The sequence below is a fragment of the Podarcis pityusensis genome, assembly GCF_964106645.2.
Source record: "Podarcis pityusensis genome assembly, chromosome: 8".
In the NCBI taxonomy this organism is placed as follows: Eukaryota; Metazoa; Chordata; class Lepidosauria; order Squamata; family Lacertidae; genus Podarcis; species Podarcis pityusensis.
Window position 1 is genome coordinate 78,345,883 of NC_138033.1, and position 22,435 is coordinate 78,368,317.

General features: G+C 41.1%; 1 protein-coding gene and 1 pseudogene across 3 annotated transcripts in view; one reads left to right on the forward strand and one right to left on the reverse strand.

Annotated features, from left to right (window-relative positions):
* Positions 1 to 22,435, reverse strand: part of LOC308483766 (intermediate filament family orphan 2) — a 46,460-nt gene that overhangs the window by 22,569 nt on the left and 1,456 nt on the right. The gene's annotated exons all lie outside the window — the stretch shown is intronic.
* LOC308483634 (ras-related protein Rab-34 pseudogene) lies at positions 1,423 to 4,777 on the forward strand (annotated as a pseudogene). The gene has a single exon. The product of its transcript is annotated as a ras-related protein Rab-34 pseudogene (transcript).

A 22,435-nucleotide genomic window follows, 5' to 3' on the forward strand; every position in this document is an offset into this window, starting at 1 on the left:
TGTTTACCATTCAACCACATCCCACTGAACTCTTTCCAAAAGCAGCTTCTGTGCATGAACCAACATTTTACAAGTCGTAACACACACACCCTTAAGGGCTGCATTTAGAACACAGCCACATGCCAAGGGGATCATTTCAGAAGGGGACAACAAAGGCAGCTGTTAGGCTGTCATTTTCCGCACTAATCCTTGACAAACTGCACCTGAACGTGTCGTTTTCCTGAAGCGGGAGGAGGAACTCTTGTGAACCACAAGCATTATGTGCAACCCACAATGGCCATCTTTACTTTTGTGTCTGCAGGGCAGATCTACTGGCATGAGGTGAAGTCTCCCTAATAAGCAACTGCACACTTGAGCAGAAAGATATTTCTAACCTTGCTTTTCAACACCAGCCATTTAAAATATTGGTGCTGGGGTTTGTTTTTAACACGTGTGTTTTTAGACTTCAACTCTAGTGACCCTGCTTGCACACAAGTTACTGGTTACCAGGGTATTTATATACAAGAAGCAATGATGCTTTTCCAAATCTGCATCCATCTTCTGACCTGCAGGAAATATACTTGGAGGTAAAAAAAAAAGTTGCCATTCCAGACAACAGATTTAGAGATAAATAGTTGAGTTATTTTTCCAAATCATTTACACAAGGAATATTGATGAGATCATTACAATTTTACGTGCCAGGTAGGATGTTGTACCTCCAGTACTTAAACTGATAGTATCAGTTGCTGCTCTCAAAGGCTTATCTTCCTTGATTTCAACTTCTTGAACTACAAGGCAGAGCAAGAGACAGACAAACTGGTATTAAAAAATAAAAAGCAAAAGCAAAATGTTAGGTGGGTCCTTCCCCAGTACATGAGTCATTCTAAACAAGTGTCATAAAGTTATGACAAATCACTGTCCTCTCATAGTCTGCAGGGTGTTTGCTAACCACAATCACACAAGTGGAGCTGTGAAAAGTTTCATTATCTTTGTTTAAACCTAGTTAATTTGCTTCATGCGGTGGAAGGACCCAATCCCAGTTTAACTGACTTAACAACATGCTTTCCTGGTGACACAGAGGAACCTCAGGCCCAGGGGCTGGATGCAACCCTCCAGGCCTCTGTCTGGTCCCAAGGCCCCACACCCTCCCAAGCTGCACCCATTGCCAGACTGTCCTTGTACCCTCCTTGAATGTTTCTGCCTGGCTGGAGTATGTCCTTAAACTCTGAAGCTGCCTCTGGCTTGCTTGAATGGAGGATAGAGAGGGAAATGTAAGGGTGAAGAAATACGTTGCCTTTGCCAACCCCTCTCATGTGGCCCCCAAAAAGGTTTTCCAGGAGAGAATGGGCTGAAAAAGGTTCTGCACCCCTGGCATACAGTGATGGAGTCATATGCATGCTATGTGAATGTACACATATAAAGAACAATCCAACCCCACCCCACCCCACCCCCTGCTTTCAGTTGCAAGGCAAGCTGAGCCAGATAGGCAATTTTTATCTGCCAATGACTCTCTCTGAAGAAGAGCCAGCCGCTACATTTCACTAATGGCACGTAAGGTTTCCCCAATGGAAGTCATAACCAAAATCCCTTTTTGTTCTTGGCTTTGACTGTTTCTCCCATGACACTGATTAATTTCATACCAGCCCTGTGTGAACACATTTAAAAACCAAAGTGTCTCGTCTCCCTGGTGTAAACCAACTCTTGAGTCTGACACAAGAACACAAATTAAAGCAACCCACCAGCCTTGCTCCTTTCAGATTAATATGTTAAAATAGGCAAGGCTAGAGTCATGACATACAGATCCTATTCACAAACAAATATTGTTAAAAAGGATTCTGAAACAATCCACCACTGTTGCTGCTAGAAGCATCACATCACAAGCAATACAGAGGTAGTGATGGAGGAAATGCTTGCAGCTGACTGCTATGTTCTTTAGCCATTCCTATAAGGCCTCATTCATTGCCAAGAGAGCTTTAAGATGCTGGTGCAGCATGTTTCAGCTGTCCTTAAGATATGCTCAAGCTCTGAAGCAACCTGAGAGGCCAGCATATAAGTGGGGCTGCTCTGAAGTAGCCTAAGGAGATGCTGAGGCAGCCATTCTTGATCACACACGTCACCTTCCCCCTTCCAACAAAGCAGAGGAAAACGCCTGACTGCTTCATTAGCATCCCTCTGGCAGTAAGAACATAGGAGCCTGTCCTTCTATTGGTAGGCCCACTTCCAGCCGGTGAGACTGCAAGGTGTCTGGGAAGGCAGCCCAAAGGACAGCAGTTCTCACACTTATGCTGCAGACAGCTGCTCTTCCTAGGTTCAAAATTTTCTTGGCTCAGACCTCAGTTCCCACAATGTCCAGCTGCAATCAAGGCAGGACATTCAGCGCTGGAGCAAATTTTGCCAGCCAGAATTTACAGACTGCAAAAATGCCATTAGCAGCCACGTCACAGGCTACTGGGATTATTTTTAAATAAGGTATCAATTCCAAAACATTTAAACGCCGAGCATGATCTAAGCTCCTTCCTCCCTCTAAGGGCAGCTGTGTGTTTTGACTACTCTCAACATTCACATGGCTCATTGTTATAGTTACTGGGAAATGATGGACCAGTCAAGCTGAAGCTAGGAATCCAGCCCTCTGTTTCCATAGGCAATAGGGCATTCCTCACTTATTCCATCACTGCAGCCCCAGACCTCAAACTACCTCCAATGTCATATGCTTCTTTGACAGGCTGGGAGGAGGGAAATACTTTCTAGAGGTAGCATAAAAACAGTTACAGTATTACACAGCAAGGCAAACCACACCAAGCTGATGAAAGCAGTGTTGGCTATAGAGAAGAGTCAAGAGTTTAACTACGTACTTCAGCCTTAGAAATATTATTCATGAATTGAACTGACTTCTAAAGAAATATGAACAGTGACAGAAGGAATTTTAAAAGGTGGCCATTATGTAAATGTTTATCTTGTTCGGGAGTTTCCATAAATACTCACTTCCTTTTGCATTAGTTTGAACCATTTGGTTTAACTCTTGCATTACAGAGGGGGATACCAATGCCTACAATGATTCTGGGTCCATGCCTTCCTTTCCTGTTGGGCCCCAGGAAATTTCAATTGCCCTCTACCCTCTGAAAAAAAGGCACCCCTCCCTCCTCCTCTTGTCCCCATCCAGGAGAGGTGTTGAGGTCTGCTGGGATATCTGCTCCCTCCCTGTCTGATGGAGGATTTGAAAAACAAGCTTTGATATTTTGGGAGTAGCTCTGACAGAGCAGCTGCTTTGCATTCAAAAGGCACAAAGTTCAGTCCAGGTGGGAATACTGGAGAGCTCTGCAGTCAAACCTCATGTTCCAATGAGGAACATCCTTGCCCCCATCAGAAGAAACCACATCATTGCTGAACTGCCACGGTGCTTCACCAAAGGGGCTGACCTCCTTCCACTCCAAAGTGGTTGGGATGTGCTAGGCCCAGTGGACAGGGACCGTGGGGTTTAGTTTCCAAGATCATTGTGGTTGGCGACCTCTGTGGGGAAGAACCACTTGATCAATCAGTCTGCAGAGACACTATTGACAATAACTACAAAGTCACCTTTGGGGTGGACTTAGAGATGGAGCATTTTGAGGTGCCTGCAGCTGTGGGACACAGCTGGCCAGGAGTGCTTCAAATGCATCGCCTCCACCTACTACCACGGGGCTCAACCTATAATCATCATCTTCGACCTGAATGACATGGCCTCCCTGCGCCATACCAGGCAGTCACTGGTTGATGCCCTGAAGGAGAAAAACCCTTCCAACGTCATTCTCAGGAAGGATCTTAGCTCTCCAGTGAAATACAGCTTCATCAAGAGGGATACCCTCAAGGTGACAAAAGAAATGGAGGTTGAATACTTGACTGTCTCCTCACTCACAGATGAGAACGTGTGGCGAGTTCTTTTTCCTGGTGGCAGAACTGACCTTCAAGGGCAGTGTGGTGGCAGAGCTGGAGAGGAGCAACACACTCAGGACTGGCGATGCCAAGTGGATCCACAGTGACGAGTGAGACCTGTACCTGACTGATAAGTGGTGGAGAGTCAAATGCTGCTAGGGATGCAAACTGTACAGATGGGGAAGAAGTTGCATTGGCCTGAACATTTGCACTGAACTTATTTCTATACTAAAGGAAAGTGTTGTTTTTTAGTGTGTGTGTTTTTTTAAAGAATAGAACAAATAACTCCAGGTTGTCTCATATAGGACCATCACAAGCTGCTTTGTACTAAGTCAAACCATTGGTCCATCTAGTCCAGTACTGTCTACACTGACTGGCAGCAGAGGCTGCCCAGGATTTCAGCTAGAGGATCTTCCCAGCCCCAGTTGGACATGCTGCTGGGGACTGAGCTTGAGATCTTCTTCATGCAAAGAGCAGGTGAGCAATGTGCGATTCCTGCATCGCAGGGGGCTAGACTGGAAGACCCTTGGGGGTCTCTTCCAACAATAAAATTCTTTGATTCTATGAGGGGGGAGGTGTTAAAGAAAATCTCCTCCCCCCCCCCAAATCCTGCATACCTAGGCAGTATGTGGGGAAACCATGACCTTCCCAGAGAGTGATCCCATTTTGCTGCCAAACCAAACAGACACCAAACCAACAAGCTTGATAGGATGAGGATTATGTCACAGTCACAGACTGAAAATCACCCCTCCCAGGGAGACAAACCATTAAACAATTGTTGGGTACAATTTTAAAATGCCTCTTAACTGCACATGGAGAGCTAAAGAACATTGTGAAGAAAGGAGGACAGGCCATGTTTGCTCCTAATATGAACCAATAGAGAGGTTGGTTCTCAAGCTTCCATGGAAATAATTGTGATTAACAGGTGCATACTAGTGGCAGAATTCTACAGTTCCAATGTCAAGTGATAATTTCAAGGGATGATCGAACATACATGCACCCTTAGGTGTTGAAAGGAATTCTTCATTTGGTGAGAGCCAAGGATGAGAGAGTGTAATAACAGATGTCAGCTTTTCATCTGGGCATGAGGGTTACACCTAGTTTGCTCATCTCTTCGATGAGAAGCATCTAAGGTATTCTGTCATGAGCCCCGCCAGCATTAGACAAAAGGATGAAGAACAAAGAACAGCGAGTGCCAGGCCCAGGTAATTGCACCCTGGGTGGTACCCCCTTGCCCCACAGTCACGGGCTTGAGACACGTTTTTCCACTTGCTGCCCCATGGCAACGCTGCTTGTCTTAAATCGCTTCAGATCTCTTGATGGCCATGTTTTCCCAAGGTGCACCTGACTGGCAGGGTGTGCCGTACTGTTTGCTAATGCTGGCGAGAGATTTTATGTTCCTCATGCTCAAACACAACCAGTTTACTTTGAAATTACTCATGTGTGGGTCTGTAGCAACATGCATACTAATCTCTTTCTCCCTATATCCATCTAAAGAGTCATTTCCCAATCACCAGGGCTGGCATTAATGGTTTTTTAGTTGCTGGTTACATCACTGTGGCAACTGCCAAGGATGTCTGATTGGAAATCGTCATTCGAGGGGAGCTACATCTCTCATCCACGTCAATGCCATTAAAAAAAATGTCAAAAGGCAACATTTGATGTACTAGTTCCACGAATTAATACGATGCAAAAATGATGCTTATAACTAAGATAAAACAAAATTGTGGAAAATTAGTACCCTCCATCTAGGTAATTTTTGAAGTTTATACCAGCTTGCCTTGGTGCAGAATTCAACTAATAAAGATGCAGCGTTTTGAGTTAGCTTCTCTTTACTGTATGCCATTAGGTGCTCCTTTAAACCATTAACAGCAGAGACAAGTATACCACAGACAAGAGCTTTTCAAATCATTGATGATAGTCAGCACTTGGTAGGCGATGCTGAGGAGGGAACAAGAAGATGACAAATAGCTGTAAGTAACCAGAATAACTGCATGCATTTTAGCAAGTCTGTGTTTATATTTCTAGCAAGATGCTTACTGAAATACAAAACTGAATGGATACTGAACAGCTCTGTGAAAAATGTTTTAATTTAATGGGAATATCCAATTCCATTAAAAGCTGGCTAAAGCTGCTCAGGGATTGCAACTTAGAGCATTATTTCCTCAAACGATGAAGTTCAGTATACTAATTTTAACAAAAACAACATTCTATACTGTCAACACTGGCAGGCAGCTGCTCTCCAGGGTTCCCTGTCCTTCCCAGCTCTACTTGGAGAATGATGCTGCCAGTGACAGACCCTCAGACTTTCTGCACAGAATGAACTAATCTACCTGTGAACTACACTGTCTCTTCTCTTAGTTTTTGATATGATGCTACCAAGTACCAAGTTTCTATATGCAGGAGACTTGAGCAAACAGTCCCATCAAGTTGGCTTCTGTACCTGTTCTCATTAATTATGCCCCAAAATGGAAATACTCCTGATGGTGGAAAATGTTAGCAAGAGATTTCATAGGTCTGGTATGCACATGTCAGAACAATGATAATGCCTGGTGAGCTAGTACGTACCTTGTAAGCACTGAACAATTATGCATGGTGATTAAATTCACCTGAAGGGGGGGAAGCAACAACTTGTTGTTGGAGCCACAATAAACACTCTGCACTGTAACAAAGAGCAAAGTTGTATTTGTTCCAAGCTTTGTAATAGCAAAACTCCTCCATGCTTAGGTTTACGAAGAGCTGAGAGGAATGTGTTGGGTTGTGGTTTTGACCGCATTCTTCAAAGTTCTGTCGTTAATTTCAGCAGGGCAACACCTCCTCAAGCAGCTCTTGTGCAGAACTTGCAAATAAATACATTTCAATCTATTGTGGTAAGATCTGTATGCATGCTATGCTCCAGCTACCATTGCAAAGATTTTCTTTGCTTAAAGCAAAGGAACTTCACTGAAATAAGAGCTGGGATATCTCTGTCCTAGCCTGCTCCACGTGCTCAACAGCTCAGAGTCCTTCTAACCAAGCAGCCTGATCACATGCTATTTGCAACACACATTGTAAACTGCAGAATTTAAAATTAGTATTCTGAGTATTAATCAATGCCACAATTTTTCAGCCTTACCTGAATAGAAGGGATTGAGAACTAGTGACACTCTAAATATTTTTGGACCACAGCTCCCATAATCACTGAACACTGACCATGTTGGCTGGGGTTGATGGGAGTCCACTGTCATCAAGAGAACCACAGGGTCCTCATCCCTGCCATACAACTCTGATGGCATGGCATCCATATAATTTAGGTCAGGGGTCAGCAAACTTTTTCAGCAGGGGGCTGGTCCACTGTCCCTCAGACTTTGTGGGGGGCCGGACTATATTTTCTTGGGGGGGGGAATAACTCAGAGATGCATTTTAAATAATAGCACACATTCTACTCATGTAAGAACACCAAGCAGGCCCCACAAATAACCCAGAAATGCATTTTAAATAAAAGGCCACATTCTACTCATGTAAAAACACGCTGATTCCTGGACTGTCCGCGGGCCGGATCCGGCCCCCAGGCCTTAGTTTGCCTATCCATGATTTAGGTGATATATGGAGATTCCCATAACAATTTATTCAACTGTCAGGGATGATGGGAGCTGTGGTTTAGCAACATCTGGGGAGCCAAGGTTGCAGAACATTTCTCTAGGCATCATGAACTATTTGTAGCACTCTCCAGACAAAAAACTGTACTAAAGAGAACCACCTCAAAGGATGCATCAGAAACAACCTTATTTTTAAGGCCATCCTAAAAAATAGGGGAACCCTTCAAAAGAGCTACTCCTTAAAATTACACTGAAACATGCCATGGTAAACAGGACACATGTTTTGTAGGCTTAGTTGAAGCAACAGGAAAGTTAGTAGCTTGAAAAAGGAAAAGTGAATGTAGCAAGTTTTCTACAATACGTTTTCTTCCAAGTTGCCAAGACTGAACAAATGCTTCTGAATCACCTTCCTGATGTTTTCTGAAGGGCAGACTGTAGCAGTTTATAACTGGGATGAAAGCCACAAAGGCCTTTGTATTACTGATCTCCAGATTCAGCAGAAAGGAACCAATTCAGAGAGGAAAATAAAAGACAACAGGGAAACCAGCTCCACAGCAGCTTGGGGAATTATTCAAAACCACATCCTGCAGTACATAGCTGCTGTATTGTAGCAGCTATTCCTAGTCAGTAAAAATCTGAGGGGGTTACCTAGAATCATTATATGGAATAATAGTAAAAAGCCATAAACTGCTCTGCTCACATTTAAAAAGAAATTCATATCACACAGATTTCAACTAGAGATACAGATACATTGTATTTCTTATTTCATTCTTGTTTGTTTTAACTATCATACACTGAAACGTCTTATTGTATATTAAGAGTTCCTCAGTGTCAGGCAATAATGTCCATCTGCTTAAGACACCAGTCACAAGAATGATTCACTTACAACTCAAATATGCTTACAGGGGAGTAAACAAGTTTCTAGAGAAGACTATTCTTGTACATATATCACATTCCTCCCCACTGAACAGTGTGATGCCCATGTCAGCCAGTGTGCCAGCTCTTCTGCAAGAGCCTCCTTCTACAGAGTCAGTCTACCCTACATGGATACGTCGAAAGGAATGCCATTCTCTATCTGACCAAAACTAGTTCAAAAGTTGCAGTAAGCTCTCCTTTCTGCAGACTAATTTATGTGGTAAATTTTTATTCCAAAAATATCCCTTAGCAAACTGAATGTTAACTGCTTTCATATGATCTAAGTCCTACTGGAAAAACAATTAGCAGCAAGGCTTATGAAACATCTGTGGTAAAAAAAAAGAGAAAGTCATTCTTTGCTTTTTGTAGTAACTGCAGTTATTATAACTGGAGGTAAAAACAGAATTCTTTTGGCTCACTTTTGAAAGAGGTAATTATTTTGGCAATCTGAAGAGCAGAGGATTAGCTTGCTGAAAAGAGCTCCAGGGTGCAAGATAATTAAATACAGAACTCATGTTTTGGAGAGCATTTTCTTGCCTAAGCAATATCTATATCGCCACATTGTAAACTACCTGTCAGACTAGCTGCATTACATTAATACTCAAATGTCTACTGAATTTTAAGCAACATTTTACTATGGTGAAAGAAATATGATGAAATTTTTACACACACACACACACACACACTGATCATGAAGGCTAAGAAACAATGTAGGTGTATGCATGGTGAAGGCACATTTAAAAAACTTTTTGATCAACACCAAATGCAACTTGGATATTTGTTTGAACAAAAAGCAAAGTATACTGCATTACCCTTGTAAACATTACAGGATTATTTTTTTAAAAAAAGATTACAGGATATCTTTGCACTAAAACTCCTAATTTTCAGTTTAGGGAAAAAAAGTCTACTTCCTTTAAATAAAAGTGGCTAGCAACACAAAGAGCTTACAGGCACCTAAAGATTAATGCTGGTGCATTTTGGTTTTTGAACAGCCACAAGCAGAATACTACCCATTTGAGAGATGAATATTGTACATTTTAAGAACTTCAGATTTAGGCTTTTATACTTGGTGGAAGATCCAGTGAGAGTGAAGCTGCACAACTATTACTGGTTTTATACTTGGTGGAAGATCCAGTGAGAGTGAAGCTGCACAACTATTACTGGTGTTTCTTTCATCTTCATTATAGCAACCAATCTGATACTGATACACTGCAATAAGATAACCATATGGCTGTTGTATTTCAAGTAAATGTATTGTTATTCTCCACCACAGAATTTTGCAAGCAAAACTTCAGATAAGAATCAGGACTAGAGTATCACTCTAATTGACACAGCCATGTTTAATGACATATAGTTTCCTCAAAGAAGAATTTCAGGTGTATCACAATTTGATCAGAAGCTTTACAAACAGCATTGACATACTTGCTTTTGAAAACTGAATGAATTTATTTTGGTACATCAAGGAAGTGCCAGGGTACCAATGTCATAAGCTTTTATGGGAGAAGATGGTTGCAATCTGGTTTCCAGGATGCTGGGAGTTCACCTCCCTAAGTGGCACAGGCTCAAAAACCTTTATCTACTCAAATAAACTTTCCTACACTGGATTTCCCTCCAAGCAGGATGACTGGATGTGCATGGTCTTGAGCACTCTCTTCAAGTTATTACTGATAGATTTGTCCTAACATAAAAGCAGTTCTTTCATATTCCTGCCCCAATATATTGGACAAGGATTAGAAGGATTTGAACATATGAACCACCAATGGGGAGGCAGTTGAAGTGGGACCCACACTAAGGCTAAGACTCCTCCTCTCCCATACATATAGCACAATCCTATATATGTTTGTTCAGTGGAGCTAACTCTCAGGTAAGTAGGTGCAGTATTACAACCTTATTCTCTGTATCAGTTCCACTGTTGGTGGCTTTATGTCAGCCAGTGCAGTAGCTATTTAGTAATCTCTGCAAGTGCATGGAGTTGCAAGACTTATAGCATTGGAAGTATTATAGCCCCAACAATGTTCACTTTAATAAAAAGAACAGGCTGCATGGAACACACTGGCAGATGCTATAACTTCATTATTCACTCCTCAATAGAGCAATGTGCAATTACTAGAGTGCTAGACTGGGTGGGTCATGTGCTTGCATCCTCTTTAAATCACATGCAAGGCAAAGTCAACAGGAAGTAAAGCAATCAAGAGAAGTTATAAATCTATCCAGCCTCCTAAAGCATCTATGCAATACGAAGTTGAGAGCAGATGGAAAGCACACTGGAAATAAAGCCAGTTGATACACCTGAAACCAGCAATGTGCGTGAGAGAACTGCAGTAGCAAGTGGCAATTCAGATTTTCAAACAGCCAATTTCACAAATTTATTTCTACACTGATAAAGGTTTTTATTTTTATTTTTTAGAAAAAGTCTAACCAGCCCCACATGCTGCAGGTAAACAAAAAGCCTTCACAAAATATTATAAAAAGAGCATTTGTGGTGCACAACAGTTATTCCAGCCTATCATTTGCAGCATCTATATAACAATATACCCACTCCAATGTCTCCCTCTAAGCCTACATCTAAATTCATCTACGTGTGCAGTCCTAGTAGCTAATAATTTTTCTGCCCCTCATGACAATTATTGAACACATATAAATTATTATTTCGTTCACACAGTTTTAGACATTAAATAAACTTACAGCACAGCCCTATACATTGATGTTCATTTCCAACGAACCATAGACTTCCAATATGGAGGCAAGAGGAATATTATATCAACATTATATCTCTGAGCTTTGCTCCTGAACTGTGGTAGCTGATTCTGAGCGACTTTTCAAAGGAAAAAATACTAAGAAACATTCAAGATAAGATTACATTTCTATCACTAGTGTGGGTTAATATTGTATTCCAAGTAATTATGGCTGGATAAAGCAGACTATGTGAATCCTGGCAGGATTACAGCAGCCAGTGAATGAATATTTGCCACATGAGTGCAGATTACCCTTTGCCAGACATGCCCATACTTAAAATGCACCATCTATGATTCAGTTTCACACAATAACACAACCAGAGTGCAGATCTGTGTTATTAACAGGCAAAGCACATCATTAATGGAGACAGAATACCATTCTCTCTGCTGCTCTAACGTTCTTGTTTGCAAAGGAGATTTAGGGATGGGGCTGATGTAATAGGCTGTAGATGAAACAACTCTACATCAATGGCAAAGAATTATTCTTCTCCTCTGAGATTAAAATGGAAGTCTTCTCACATACTTTAAAATGAAGAAAAACAGTCAAGTGAGGGACTATGGAGGATAAAGCTTGCCAGTTGCTGGATTTTGCTGAGCATTTTGTGGTCAGGATCCAAAGAAATGTGCTTAAGGTGCCACAAGGCTGCAAGAGACTGAAAAATCTACCCATTCACCCATCAAAACATGTGGAATTGGGACTTCACATCTTTATTTCATTTCAGCAGTTCCAATACCAGAGACAAGCTGCTGTAAGGTTTGAGTGACTGGTCACTCGGTCCTTGGAACCTGCACAGCAACACCTGAACTCCATAGCATTGACTGGTTGTATGTGCTATTCTCTCCAGAGCATGCACATATCCCTCTTCTGGATCACCATCACTTTAGACAGAAGAAACGATATATATTTACATCCCCACACCTCAATATTTACAGTGCAATCACACATTTGCTTACTCAGAATCAAATCCTACTGTGTTGAATAGGACTTACTTCCAGGTAATCGTGTATAAGATTGCAGCCTTTGATATCTAAATTATTTTGTGCTCAATGAGGATCAAGGAAATAAAGATATGAATCATAATAAAGAAACACTTCTATATTTCTTCCAGGTTGGTGGTACAGCTCGTAGATCTTCTGACAGGGGAAAAAGCCTCTAGAAGCCAGCATCCATCTGCCACTAACAGAACCTAAGAAACAGTCGGTACATTACTATGCTGCAGATCTACCTGCACACACATTTCAAACACTGAAAGAGAGGTTGAAAAACAGCAATGGAAACTAGGCTAGTGGAAACAGCACTCAGCAGGACTTTAGTAAGGCAACTGAAGACAAAAGAAAGCTGAAACCTGTTATAGCCAGAGTTTTATTTAAGCACTGAAGCATAACATTGAGCTCTACTGGTTGTGTGGCCAATGAGTCAAACCTTTCAAGAGCATTAAAATATTCTTGATTTTATTTACTGGCTGGGCAGCTATCCACACTAGAAAAATGTTTGATGGAGCACTCTACACTAGATCCTATGGAAAAATACAAAAATATTGATCATTTTTCAAAAAGTCTTGCATTCAGATTTTAAGCAATGGCAACAGCCATCTTCATTCCTTTTCACAGATCTGTAGCTTTGCCATATATTAAACACAATCCAAATTACAAATCTTCACATTCTCAACTTTTAAAAGCACAGCCCTAAGATTAGTCAACAGCCCTGGGGAAAAATAAAAGCTGCACAGGAGTCAAAAGGCAAAATCCTGGCAGTGTCCCCACAAAGCCTGAACTGCAGTTTTTTAAAAAAGCAGCTGCTGAGCTTTACATCAGCCTCATTCTTACTTTAGCTACAGACAGTCCAGCACTTGGACTGCTTTCTACAGCCATTTAAGCCTATGATTACACATAATGAAGAGCTAGAAATATCTTGTGTCTAGGTTTCTATTTTCACCCAAGTCGTCCCTGCTCATGTCTTCAGATACTATTTGAACTGGATTTAAGAGGCTGGTGCTGCAGAGCTACTTAAAAGAAAAGGAAATATAAAGTAGAACTTCCTAGAAGATTAGTGGTCAAAACACTCAAATGGCAAGATACACCAGACACTTCAAGAATGTAAAGGCTCCATGAAAGCTTAAACTACTAACTAGTATGTATTATGAGGATTTTGTATGGGGGAGAAAAACCAAGCTTTTTATTTAGCTAAATTCTGCAGCAGCGCAACCAGATGCCTTAATCTGCAACAAAACATGTCTCTCCCGCATCAGTTTCTACAGACACAGCAGGCACTGCGACCCTTCAACACAGGCTTCCTCAACCTCGGCCCTCCAGATGTTTTGAGACTACAATTCCCATCATCCATGACCACTGGTCCTGCTAGCTAGGGATCATGGGTGTTGTAGGCCAAAAAACATCTGGAAGGCCGAGGTTGAGGAAGCCTGCTCCAACAGTTCCAATTCCACTCCATTGTCTCCCAAAACAGACGGATGCCAACAACAAAGTCAGAGAAGACTCACTGAAATGAGTGGGAATGTCCATTATTTTCCATGAATCTACTCAGAGTATGGTGAATTCTGGATACAACCCCAAATCTTATCTACATGGTTAAGCGGCACGGTTTTTTTCATAACCCTTAGAGAGTCTTGCTTAGCCTTCTCCAAACTAATTCCCTCCAGATGTTTTGAACTACAACCCCCATCAACTCTAACCACTGGCCATGCTGGTTAGAACTGATGTGAGCTGTAGTTCAAAACACCAGGAGAGCAACAGGCTGAGGAAAGCTGGCCTTGGTGATCACCTCAACACACTTTCACATAATTAACAGCAATACGTTTGTGACTTCTGATTACAACCCTAGCAGAGATAAGCACAAGAATGTTAGATAAGGAGAAATTAGACTGACTCAGTGAAAACAGCCAAAGAATTATCAGAAGCAGTTTTACGGCATGAGATTTATTGCCCATTTATTCTCAATTCTATTGATTCAGCATCAGTATTTAAGCCTTAGCCTATGGCTCACAAGGCAGCAGCTCACCTAGCATTGATTGTGATGGAAATACCACAACCAAATGAGAAGAAAGAGCTACCTCATTTTAAAGGCCCGTATTCACTGCATTTGCTCCCCCTTCCCATCTCTAAATCAGGATGAATCTTAAATATAAAAATGCTATGGGTAACAGTCAACAATATTCCCACTGAAATTAAGTCCATTGATTTCAATGGGTCTACTTTGATTACTTGCACTGGATATCACCTTAATAATTCAAAGTTTCTTGAAAGATAGAATCGTGTGTATACCAGCAAAATGGCTGGCACACACGTGTGCGGAGATTCCCAGTGAAAAAAACAAAATGCATCCAAGATTGTGGTATTTATAGCTCTACTGTTAGGAAACTTGCACTTAAAACTTTAGAATTGGCTCTGCCCTGCATTTAAAAACTGACACAAATCAGTTGGCAATACCAACTTTCTGCATCAAAGCTATTCATTGGTACAAACTCCTAATGAAAAAGAAAACAAAAAAGAACTCTTGGAAACTATAGTGATTAGACATTTTCTCATTAAGAAAAACCCACACCAAAAAACATCAGAAATGCAATAAAGCCATAGCAAGGTAGCACAAGGAACATGGTCAGAAGAGAATTATAATTTCACTGGAATTCCTTCCCATATCAAAAATCATTTGTTTTTGATTGGCCTTTGCTAGTATAACATTTGCATCTTGTTACAGTGATATTTTAACTTAAAAGTTGATTTAGACATTCCTCACAGATTGCTTTTAATAAAAATGTGCTTAAGTTCCTTAGATTTGGAAAACAAAAGTTTGTTAGTTTTGTCACGCTTTCCCTTTGGCAATGATAACCTTTCCCCTCCCCAGCTGCAGAAAATTTGGAATAATCCCTATCCTCAACTGGACTTTATTAATCTGCCAAATCAAAGTGCAACCTGAGGAAAAGCAATTATTTCCAGCTCAACCAATATTAACAAGTTAGTTTTCTCTCCACAGTCACAAGAGGACCCAACTGCCTGATAAACACTCAATGTCTGGACCAATTAAAGACAATTTTGGAACCATAATATACAAATCCATTCAAGTGCTGGAACTAAAGTTCCAGACAGACTGATCAATAGGCTTTCTGCAAAGAAAAGACCTCTTCAGAAATGAGAATACTGAAGACTCTATGAGGGATTTTCACTAACTAGGCAGTCTTTAGCTGGCCACACAGAGTTATTAATTCAAACCACACACCAAGATCTTATTGCAATATTTATCAACATATACTGCACCACCAGAGATAAAAATCTAAGCATCTTTAAACAGACACACCCTAAACATTTCAGACCAAATGCCACGATAGAAACAAGAAGTCTGAGCGAAGACTGACTTTTGTAATGCAAAAAATAAATATCAGATTTTAGAGCAAGTATGGACCTTTGTCATAAGCATCAAAAAGAAAGAAAACAAGTCGTGAGATGATAGTAATATGGGGGGAGTGTGGGTTTTTTATTTTTACTATTAGACCTCACAGAGCATTACTCTGAACCAAAAACATGAAAGTTTAAGCTAACTACCTGGTCCAAGAAATGTCTTATTTGCCTTTTGTTCAAAGCACATGGTATTCCTAACACCATACAGTCAGTACAATCTTTATGATATGAAGCCGATGAAAAACAGATCAGCTAATGGTTCTTCTACAAGTTAGTAGATACCACAGCAGAAAACCTAATGTGGACCAAGAGCTGCAATCCTAAGCAAGTTTCAACTGGCTTACTTATGAGTAAACATGCATACACCAGCTGACAACCAAGTGTGATTACAGGACTGGTTCCCTGGATCAGTTGCACATGTGTATGGATTGGGATGCCAGTTTTCCTTCAAACCACTTGCAAAGACTGTAATGTCTTTATTTCTCCTTTTTCAGTTGAGAACTGCAGTCACATAGATTCTTAATCCACCATAGCCTCATTTACAAATTTCATGTATCAGTGTGCCACTCATGGATTTATTTGTGGAGGATACTATTTTGCAGGAACAAGGAAATGGGAGGATACAAGTTACAATAATAACTTGTATTCTCATTTGTCAACTTCTGCTTAAAAAACCAACAACTATGAACCTGAACTCATACATTCTCTTTGAGATTTCAGTGGTTTTTCACTTAAAACAACTGAAGTCTTAGATTAGAGTGGGATGTCAGACTTCCCACAGAAATAAATTATTGTAATATCCATGTATTTGTTCTGGGCCTTGAGTTACAATGAGTTTATTGCTCTCCTATCCCCTAATACCATGCCAGCCATGTTTCCTTATGCCCAAACGCACACAAGCAGCCAGCAATGCAAAGTGAGTCCACAAAAACTGTGTATCCTGTGGACACCCACATACACACTGAAGAAGGGAGGGAAGAGAAGGAATTATTTCTCTAGCACATTTTTAAAAATTCAGTGTCTGATGATCATTCTTACCCACCACTGAGGGGTAGCCTAGGGGTAGCCTTACCCACCACTGGAGTAGCCTAGGGCAACCCAGTCAGTCGGGCAGGGTGGTCCTACTACTACTACTACTACTAATAATAATAATAATAATAATAATAGTGTTGACCCATATTCAGCCTCCACTCAGGCATGAAACTCACCATCTCTTAGCCTAGCCTAGTCCACAGGGTTGCTGTGAACAAAAGAGGGCGCACACACTGCCCTTAGTGCCATGGAGAAAGAACACAATAAAAATGTAATTAAAATGTTTTAAGAGAAGTGATCGGTAACAAACCTCTGTGAATTTGCTACTTAAAAGAGGGACCATATACAGCTTATAGAATTACACACCAGGGGGAGGGGAGCGCCAGCAATTGTATCTACAGTTGAATCCTCCAATTGACGACAGAGGAAATTCAGGACTTTTCACTTTTTGGGTTGTATCCAGTAAGTTCTACTCAGAGAAGATCCACTGAAACTAATGGAGCTTAGTAGGACATTTCTATCAACTTCAATGGGTTTACTCAGAGTAGGACCAGCTTCAGAAACAGTCCTATGTTAGATTATTTGTTCTGCTGTAAACAGACAGCCAATATATGCTGTACCGCCTTATGACATTTCCATGGGCTCTTACCCACAACAGCACCATTAGGATCACTTATGTGTTGCAATACCTTTTAAAACATCCACAGTAAGCTACCAAAACCATGAATAAATAACATACATTTACAATGCCATCTGCTTTGCATAATAACAGTAAAGAGTTTAAACACCCAAACAAGACTTGGGTAAGCAACTTCAAAATAAAGAGTCAGAGCATAAAGAGCAAGGACAGTTTCTTTAAAAGTAGAAAAAACTATGAGCGTTATTTTTAAAAATAGTGCTGGAGACTGAGCCCTTAAAATAACGAAAAACAGAAAAGATTGTTATGTTCTTTTTAATTATTTTGTTATCATCTATAAATAAAAGCCTTAATAATGACAAAAATGTTTTTATTGCTGTTTACAAACCCAAAGGTCAACATCTTCAAATATTCATTCTTTTCTAAACTCAGCATTAATGTATCTTAAAAGTATTTGATAGAGTTAAGAGTTCCAGCCAACTTTTAAAGGTAATGTATGCCACAATTACTCCACATTATAGAGTAAATTTCATATGAAATATACAGAACAGGGACCAAGAGGAAGCCTGTTTGCTGACTGTACCTAGAAACAATACAGTGTGGAAGTGGGAGCCAAGACTGACCATAACATTTCCTTCTCAATTTTTAAAGTCATGATTACATTATATCTCCAGAATACTTCAAAAGTATTATGAGGAAAATTCCAGTCCAACATGAAGTATGACGATAAGGACAGGCAGAATAGCCGGGCCCTAAAAAAGAGTGGGTGTCTACCAATTAAAAAGAGAATGCTTACGCCCAGTTTATAAAGGCAACAGAAGGTCTAGCTTAAGGAAGGTTGCATCCTGCAGCTTTCTCAAGGCAGTTACCTATTCAAATAGCCATCTTCCTACATTCCTATTTACACCTACACAACACACATACCATATAACAGGGGAGAAAGTCAGCATACTAAAGAGGCAACTCAGTATGCTCAAATCTACTTTGAGTTTATAGGAAATGAGACTGCACAGGTGCTTTTTTCTTTTTTTTAAGGCAAGCATTATATTCAAACAGCTTTGTTTGGATGCAATCCCTTCCTCTGCAGTGTTCTCAGTCTAAATACTGCACCACTGAGCTCATTCACAGGAGCCAAAAAGCAGGCTCATCAAGGAGAAATCCCCAACCAGCTTTTGCTACCAAATTGTAAACACAGAGCAAAAAAGCAGATGTCTCTATAATGTCCTTGCCAGAGGTATCTTCCTAATCGGGCAGGAACCCACCCACAACCCTGACTACCAGAGTTCAAAGAAATACTCGATTTGCTCGATTTCATCTTTTCCCTTGAGTAGATTAGGCAGAGAGTCTTTTGTATATATTTCCTTTTCTACAACCCAAACCCTAATTCTATGGTGTGTCATCTTACAAATAATTTTAACCCCTTCTTTCTTTGACATGAGGACACGGGTACGCATTATCCAATTTTTATTGAGGTGACATTGCAGCCACTCAGCTCAACAGGCAGGGCATCACCTTTACCCTCTATCCCATAACCTAAAGCACTCATTTCATCTCCTGCTGCAGTTCTCTCTCTCTCTCTCTCCACCCTCCCACCTTTTCCTACTGGTTTCCTACAGAAAACCAGTACTGCACAGAGAGATTCCCTAACCATTCATGCTGCCATCTTGTACCGAACATAGGCCTTTTCCAGTGCCCTAATTGAAACATCATGCAAAGTACCCACCTTATGAAAATTACTCCTCTGTCAAGGGTCATAAACTCAACTCCCACTCTGCACTGGAACATGCAGTATCACAGTATTTAAATTTGACAACTGTATCCTGCTCTGCACAGTACCACCATATGCTCCCCATGAAGCCACCTCACAATCCCTTTCACTCCTCTTCATCCTCCATCAGTCTCAGACTTTATACTGAAGGAGGAAAGTGTAAGACACAAACCACTGTTTATTTCTTCCACAACTAGGGAGCCCACTGAACTAATCAGCCAACTGTTTTGCCTTATTCATGTGAAATACAGCACCTCATCCCACCACTTATCATCATGAAGTCTACCCCAGGGCCCATCTGTCACCACTGTCTATTGTCCTAAACGAAGGTAAAAATTGTATTCCAACAACCACTTCCTTTTTTATCTCACTTTATTCAAAACTCACACCCTCCCTCTCCAGTTCCCCCAATAACTCACTTCCTGCTCTATCGGCATGTGCGTGGGTAGAATCGGAAGTGCTGTTCCCACCCATGTACATCATCTCCCCCTTTAGATCCCCTTCCCCCACCTGATGTGCTGCCCCCACTTCCTACTGGGTTGGGAAGGAGTTGAGATTTACATACCAAAATCCCGGCTGCCATCTGTCATCTCAGAGGCCCTCATTCTATGTCTGTATCAAACCCCCCCCCCTCCAGCCCATTATCAACTCTCCCCATACCCCTCAACTCTACCAAGATAAGCTAAGAAACACAAAGCCCTGACAAGGATAAGTCTTTAAGCACTGCATTATAAATATGACTTTCTGCCAGAAGGACCAGGATTCCCCCCTTCACTGTTATCTATGGTAAACAGTGAATCTTTGCCTAACTCTTTGAGCTCTGGAGAGTAAGAACTGATGTACTATTTATTACTTATATCCTGCTCTCTCTTACTCCTGCCCCCATCCCAAATTTTGTAATTGCCTGATAGTGGCATATCTTCCCCTCCCCCTTATTTATCCTCTTCCCCAATTGCAGATTCCCTCATCTCTCTCTCTCTCTCTCCCCAGAAATCCTCCTTATTTATTAATTTGAATATCCAATTCCTACTCTGCAAACATTCTTCTGAATATCAGGTACTGGGATAGACAATGGGTTGAAGTTATCCAGAAGCATCTGGTGGCTCAGTCTTAAGACAGAAATAGACTAAGTGAACTTCTGGCAATCTTTGTGACTGTACCTTTATTTCAATGTCCTTTTCTTTCTTTACCACCCCCTCTCTTTCTGCTCCATTCCAAGCTGGCCTCCCTACTCTATTTGTGTACTCCTTTCCAGCATATTTCAGTCCTCTCCCTTCCCCCATGCATTCCTAACAGTCTCTATTCCCTCCCCCCTTTTCATTCATTCCCATGCCCCTACTGCCCTGCTCTCCACCCCCCACTTCTTCTCTCCTACACTACAATCTTTCACCCCTGACTTATTTCTCTCTCTTCCCCAATTCCCACTATCCTTCCAGTATCTTCACTTCCTCTGTCATCCTCCATCCATTTTCTCCTCCCCTTCTTACTCAGTGTTTCCCTTTCTTCACTTCCTCTTCTCCACATGCCTCTACTCCCATTCTTATTCACCCCTTCAGTTTCATTCATTCCATTCCCCAGCTGTATATTTCTATCCCTCTTCCTTCCATACATCTCTCCTCTTCTCTCATTTCTCCTCCACTGCATTTCACCTTGAGCCCTTCTCCCCCTGCAAAAAAGCTTCCAAATGTCTGGGACAGATGGGGGCAGGGGAAAAGGAAGGTTAATATTCTTACATCATTATCCCCACCACCACCTAAACGCATCCAATGCTAATTTGCTAAACAGTCTTGGGCCTATCAGAGGAAAGGCAGAGTAGGAAGCTAAGTAAAGAAAGAAATCTACTATCCAAACCCCCTCCAAAGACTCCAGAGAGCTAGATCCATTGATGGGGGGGGTGGCAAGAGGCCCTCTACTACTTTCACTATAAATATACCAAAGGAAAGGTTGACTATATCAAAGCCCCAATCCTATGCACTTACCCAAGAATAAGCCCCAACATACAGCAGGACTTAGTTCTGAGTAAACGTGCATAGAATTGTGCTTCTAATAATACAGATGAAATTAACCTTCCGGATGAACTACAATTGTTTAGAAAGGCCAAAGGAGCCGTTTCTTCCTAAACTCCATCCATCCAGCTGACATTATACTAGAACTGCAAACAAACATCCCTTTAAAAAGAACCTTTGAGAGTTAAAACCCCATTTACTTTATGTGGCCTTCTCTTTAACAAGAGAGAGAGCTACTTTAAGATGGATAGGTTTTCTATGAGTACAGGAACTTTATGATACTGCTTTAGGTGGCCTATATTTTTAAATGATTGTTAATGTTGCTGCTTTATGTTTTTGAAGTTCTGTTGAGTTTTCCTACTACAGAAAATGCCTTAAGTGGAGCTTATGAGTGATGTGGAACCCGTGTGGTCCTCTAGATGCTGTTGGATTCCAACTTCCATCAGTCCCAGCCAACATGGCCAGAGTTTAGGCATGACTATGGGAGCTGAAATTCCACCACATCTGGAAGGGCATAGATTTTCCACCTCTGATCTACTGGAAATGTACCCATGCAATCAATTCCAATCATACAAAAAGTAAATGAGTGAGCCAATAGACATAAAAGGGAAATGAATTTTTTTTCTAATACAAAGTGTAACTAAATCATAAGATGGAAATGTTTTTAAAGGATGGATATTAGCCAACCTTCTGCCCTCCAGATGTTGCTGGACTCCACCTCCCAGCAGCCAGCAAGCCTAATAGTCAGGGATCATGATAGCTGTGGTCTAGCAACATCTGAAGGGCTACAAATTACCCATCTCTCTGTCAGAAATACAGTAAAAGATTGTATGCAGCACTGGTCATACCCATAGCAGAATCATTGAAATTAATGGACATGATTAACTAGCATCCATAAAGCAACAACCAACAGCTGCTTCAGATGTCTTGTGAAGACTTGCCAGAGCTTTCCAATGAAACTGGCCCCTGTTTTGGGTGTCTAGTTTTGTTTCTGATTAAATGATGAAAAGTAGTGGGGGTTTTAAAGACTGTTATGCCACTTAATTTTATTTTATTTTCAAATTCTAGGCAGTTTCTAAATTCTTCTAAATCCATTAATCTTAGGTGGGTCTACCCTTAGATCCATTAATCTTGGTGGGTCTACCCTTAAGACTTAGCTGGGATATAGCCCAAATATCTCCACTAACACCACCACTCTCTCTCCCATATGTGCCCAGTTTCCTCAGGTGCCACAAGTGCTCCCCATAGGAAAGACTGCTTAGGACACTCTCCCCCACCCCAAATCATGAGTCCTATTCCAACCAACTTCCCACAATCCTCATGTCCCAACCATCTCCCATGGTCCACGTGTCATCCCCCCTCTCACACACATAACACTTACAGATTCAGGTGGATAGCCCTGTTGATTTGTCATTGCCATAATAACAAGATGAAAAATGAAAAAAAAAACTTATTTATTAATTCCA